At 42.6% G+C, this 5,812-nt stretch overlaps 1 protein-coding gene and 1 long non-coding RNA gene across 2 annotated transcripts in view; one reads left to right on the plus strand and one right to left on the minus strand.

The window, feature by feature from the left end:
- Nucleotides 1–5,349, minus strand: part of LOC132980605 (SH2B adapter protein 2) — a 23,280-nt gene extending 17,931 nt beyond the window's left edge. The window contains exon 1 of the mRNA XM_061046824.1: nucleotides 5,101–5,349. The gene's annotated coding sequence lies outside the window, so the exon portion shown is untranslated. The remainder of the gene's footprint in view (nucleotides 1–5,100) is intronic.
- LOC132980608 (uncharacterized) lies at nucleotides 3,100–3,617 on the plus strand. Its single transcript, XR_009674185.1, has 2 exons — nucleotides 3,100–3,452; nucleotides 3,509–3,617. It is a non-coding gene; the product is annotated as an uncharacterized LOC132980608 (long non-coding RNA).
- Nucleotides 5,350–5,812: the final 463 nt, after the last annotated feature.

Below are 5,812 nucleotides of genomic sequence, written 5' to 3' on the forward strand. Positions count from 1 at the left end.
CTTCAAGCTATTTTTTTCAGTCTATCTTGATTTTTTTAGGGGAACTCATTCACTGCTTGGTGTTGCCCTATATTTTCACCAGATAGCTAGTATGTCTGACTTTTCATTGGTGCTATGAAGGTGTACAAAGACTTTTAAAACATTTACTCTGTAACAGCCGTCCGCTTTGGACTTACTCTTACAGTTTACATACTTTTAAGTAATCTGAAAGTAGGAATGTTACTTAAATCAAAGTATATCAGTACTTTTACTTAAGGATCTGAGTAGTTTTCCCCCCACTGGAGAGGGGCATGTTTTTGCTCTATAGTCCAGCTGCTAAAACAATCAGTGAGTGTGTGTAGGTGGAGAAGACAAGGCGAGCATAAAAAAGAGACCCACTGGAGGATGAGGGGGAGCAGAGGCACCACGTCGAGTCTCATATCCCAACGACTCCCCTCAGTCTTTTTTCTCTTTTCTTTTTTTCTCTTTCATCCGTCAATGGTCCTGAAGCACAAAAGAGACTGAAAAGGAGTCAGGGGGAATGTAAGAATGTTCACCTCCATCCTTCAGGCCTTCCTGTATCTCCACCCCTACATCTGTGGTAGAAATCTACCACTTCTGTGCCCCCACTTCCTCCTCCTCCTCCTCCTCATGCTCTCTCATTCCCCGGGGAGCCGGGCTGATATCTCCGTCAGATGCTTGGGAGTTCAGTCTGTAACAGTAAACTGACCGGGAAGGAGAGGAAAGAAACATTACTGTGCGCAGGGAGAAGCAATCAACTGCAGCCTGTGAAACACATTGTACCAGACACTTTAGCTTTAGTAGAGCCCTCACAGGACTGAACTGCGCCGAGCCAACAGCTTCATCTGCCTGATTAATACCTTGGTGTTGTGGTTGTGGGGGGTAAGTGAGCTACTGAGGAAGTTGCACTGTAGCCAACTGAAGGGGTGTGCAAGTATTTGTGTTTTTAAAGCTGTGTGTACACATACCTCTGTGCACAGATAAACACTGCGTATGCACTTTAACAGATCTAAACACACACGCTGCTGTTAGCAGTGCCATGCCAACAGCAGCACACCATCACTGATTGGTTGATGAAGATGATTGGTGATGTTGTGCTCCCACCCCGGGGGAGTTTGGGCTCAGCCATGTTTTCTAAGATTAGCCAGCTCCCCAGCACAGCACACAGCTAGCAGCACACTTATACGCACATGTATACAGCGCTTTTCGTACACATCATCTTTACCACTATGTGAACCCACTCATTGTGTGTTCATATGCCAGATGTAAATATTGCTGAAAGCTGGATATTGATTGGGGACATTTAGACCTAAAATATGTCTTCTTATCATTCTTGCAGGGGCAGAGGAACAACAAAAACACAGCTTTGTATTCAAGTTGGCTTCGAGCAAATTCTCAAGGATTTTCTCATGTTGTTCATGCACATCGAAATATTGACGTGGAACAAGCATATCTTTTGATTAGTCAGTTGTAGATAAACCATTTCTTTATCAAACTATTTTTCAAGTTATTTGAAAATGATGGCATTGCAGAGCTCCTCCTGTTCCAAGAATTCTGTGATTTTCATTGCAATCATTTCTATTGTATTTTATATGTAATTTCAATTTAACTGCATCGGTCAAAAGAACACAATAGTGACTTGTAAAGTAAATACCAAAAGGGCCTTGGCCTTGCTTTGCTTGGCCCTCCTTTCTTCAAATCTTATGGAAAAGGTGCCAGTTGTTGTCCCATGATCCTGCTGACATACAGCCCTGAAAACATGTATTCCTTAGTGGAGGTAAAAAGTTTGCCACGCAGATGCAGATATCAGCAGAGAGCATGTTTTTGATGATCTTCTGTTTTGATTTGTTGCTCTGGAGGAAGACAGACAGAAAAACCAAGATCGGATAAAAGTTACACCGACAACAAGTGACTCACATGTAAAAATTCAGACAGAAAAGATATTGCAGTAGACATCCAGGTGTGTGTGTGTGTGTGTGTGTGTGTGTGTGTGTATGTGTGTGTGTGTGTGTGTGTGTGTGCGTGTGTGTGTGTGTGAGGGCACAAAAGAAAGAGGAAAACTATGCATACCAGGATGATGGAAGTGAAGGAAAAGCCGAGGAGATACAGACATGAGATAAACTCCAATGATGGGGGAATGGCTGATAGCAAGTCTGGATGCTGGAGGGGGATCAATCACACACTGAAGCAGAAGCCAGCGTCAGAAGTTTTACCCGTTTCCTTACCTACTTTCAGATCTGTGCACTTCAGAGCAGCTTGTCAGTGACCTTTGACCTGAACCCTGATAACCTCCACCCTCCCTGATGCCACTAAATGTTGTCTGGAGAGTTTTTAAACCACCCCTGACGCAACACAGGACCAAAAGCAAGGGCCAGTTTATCTATAGACATCATGAATACAGACATGCCTTTTTTTTTTTTCTCTTATATCGTAGGTAGCATGACCTTATCACACAGAAATCAAACACATTAATTAGCGTTTCCTCTCAGAGTTATCTCTTCTCTCTCTCTCTCTCTAGTTCTCTCTTGTGGTTTCTCTGGCGTCGCAGCAATAATGTAAATATTGAGTGAGCTCAGGCATCCATATGGCAGCCAGCGATAAAGGGACAGAGCGCGTGGGAGAAAGAGAGACGCACATTCTGCCACTGACTTCCATTTCCTGTCTCTCACCCACAAGGTCTAACTAATTTCACAGATGACCACAGGCAGGCCTTTCTCAGAGGAGAAACACTGTCCGACCTGTGTGAGCATGCAGCATGTGGACGACTGGAACGGAGGAGTGTTTAATTCAGAGTTAAATCACTCTGAAGATACCTGCACAGATTGAACATGATGACATGTGTGACTCTGTGTTGGTTGACTTTTTTACTTTTTACTTTAAGACGTGCCGTTAAAGTGCAGGATTTTGTTGTCAAGTCATTATATTATGATCCTTTATTAAGATGTTTCTGTTTCTTTGAACTGAAATATGTAGAACTGTAACGAAATAAAACATTGATTTTTGATTTATCTGTAAATCATTTGAACTATTATTCAATTTTCAGTCAATCTTACCCTATAAAGTTTTAGAAAACAATGGACAGCGACAGAAGAAAAGTTCTCAAAGCCTGAGATGACGTCTGTTAATTGCTTTCTGATGTCCACTAATACGTAACAAACAACAACAGACATCTATATTTTTTTTACATTAAACATGGAAAAAGAGCTGAATATTACATTTGAAAGACAACAGTTTAGCATTCTTTTCTGATAAACTCAAAATAGGAATTAAACTGAATGAGGAAATGCGTCGTCACTCTCGTTCTGATTGGCCGTTCTGAATAGAATAGCAACTTTTGATCACTGCATACAAACCTATGTGATAACGGTAAACACTACTTCTTTGAAGAGTTCAGTATTAGTTTTCATGCTGTCATACAGGAGCTGATATCACTATGTGATGATGTGTCTTTGGTTTCATGATATTATGACTGTTGTTCTTTTCATCATCTGTATGAATAAATATACAGTATGTGGTCAACCTGATTTGTGTAGCATCGCTCAAACTTCAGTGAAAGAATGTTTAATAAAATAACCCTATGGATGCTAATGGAATATTAAAACAGCACAACATCCCTATTCTACAGTGTTTTGAAATGTATTTATAGAATTTGGAAACGTATATTATATAATAAGCCCCTTGTAATGTTGTTGTGGAGCGCTTCACCCTGAACACATGATGAATAATGTGGCTATGGTAATGTAGCATAACATGGGACCGGGCTCCGAAAAACCTATAAAAACAAATAAGCTTTCTGCTTTATTTTATTCTACATCTGTGCACATCAAGACAAATACCTTGTACATGCACGTCTATTTGACAGAATCAGCTTCTTGGAATCTACTTAAACCCTGATTCTGAAAATAAATATTAACTTTGACTCTGCCCTCAAGTAGTTCACTACTATTTCTTAAGAAAAAGCCACCAGAGGAGCATTTTCAGAATATAGCACTCATATTAAAAGCTGTGTTGTTATGTATTGGATTGCGTGTTTCTCTGTTATTCTCTCCACCCCCTCCAGAGAAAACTTTCAGTGAAGTATTAAGTCTACCCTTTTCAAATGTATCTCAAAGTGATGCTGCATAAACACTGAGCCAAAACCATATATCTTGCCTTGTAATATAGAAAGTGAATATAATAAAGTATTTTTTTAATAAGGCACCATAAACTCCGAAGGGCATAATGCCAGAGAGGCAGAATAGCCTGCATGCAGTGATGTTGGGACCTGTGTAACATCAGGCCTGTATCCTGTTCAAATGTCTTGTTAGGCTTCATATTAACAGACTGAACCCTATCAAAAGATACATGAGACAAAGTCAATAAGAGGCCTAAAACAGGCCTACTGCAGGCCCACAGAGCCTAATTAAAGCCAACAGTGGACGGTTGTGCAGCCTGCGTCTACTGGACTTCATGAATGGAGGATCGGCAGCAGCCTCCTGCTGAATGGCTGACAGTCTGGACTCGAGGACAGGGGATGAATGGGAGGCTGCGCGCGGAGTCACGAGCCGGTACACGGATTCTGGATCATCTCGAGCGGGCCTGAACATCACATCAAATCACATCACATCAGATCTCACCAGCCCCCCCCCCCCCCCCCCCCCCCCCCCCCCCCCCCCCCCCCCCCCGAGCCGCCCACTTACTGACCAGACTTCACTCCCTCAGGGCTACTAAATGGATTATCGGAAAAGCCCATTTTTACAACGCGACCCTCCTCAAGTCATGGACTCCTCATTCACATAGTCTCAACATCTAGAGCACGAGACCTTATCATCTGCATATTGCGCGTGCTCTCTGCCATCAAAGCCGATTTTTTTTTTTTTTTTAACGCAGGGTCCATCACGGAGCCTCGTTGGATGAATCGGGGTCTTACGCCAAAAACAGCAGCTCCTCCTCAACACCTGAAGGGTTGTTGTTGTTTTTCCTCTTCATCTTGACGGCAGCAGCAGTGTTTGAAAAGCTCTGCAAAAAATGTCTAACCCAACGCGTCAGGATCATCTAAATGCGCTAAATAAGAAATCAAAACGCAGCAGAGAAAGAATGAGCGGCAGCAGCGACTCTCACCTCAATGCAGGACTGGTTCCATCATGACGCTCGTGTCGTCTCTGAGGCGATCCTGGATCCTGTATGGAGGCTATTCAGGATCAAGCATGGTGATTTCCCCCTCTATAATCATCAGATGTGCTCTCCTCTCCGGGTTATACTCACTCACAGCCGGACAACTCTGCCTCCATCTCTCCACTCGACGCACTGTGCTGCTTTGACTCTCTCTCTCTCTCTCTCTCTCTCTCTCTCCCTCTCTCTCTCTCTCCGCTGTTTCCACAGCCAGGGACATGCCAGAAAGAGTCAGGGCATAGTGCAACATCCGGGAACTACTTTCAGAATAAAGCTCAAAGTTGTTAGGCTAATTACAGTTTTGGGGCCATGAATGATCCCAAACACAGGGGTTCAAATTATTATGATCCATTCTTGTTAGAGGGTTTTGATCATGCGATTTCAGTTCAGTGACTTATTTTCAGTTGGGTCGTTTTTTGTTGTTTTTTTTGCAGCTTATTTCCTCATACTTTTCTGAATGCAATTTAAAGCCCCTTTGAGGAAATTTTAGCTGGTCGTGAAACAGACTGAAATGACTCGTGATGAGACTATCACCAACATGATTTCTTTATTGTTTTTATAAGTGCTTACCACTGCCACTGGGTGGCTGTCAGTGAGCATTCACAGCATGATGCTGAAACAGCCCTTCCTTCCTTTCTCCAAAGAAGAAATTCACAATAAG

The sequence above is a fragment of the Labrus mixtus genome, chromosome 9 (genome assembly GCF_963584025.1).
Source record: "Labrus mixtus chromosome 9, fLabMix1.1, whole genome shotgun sequence".
Lineage (NCBI taxonomy): Eukaryota > Metazoa > Chordata > Actinopteri > Labriformes > Labridae > Labrus > Labrus mixtus.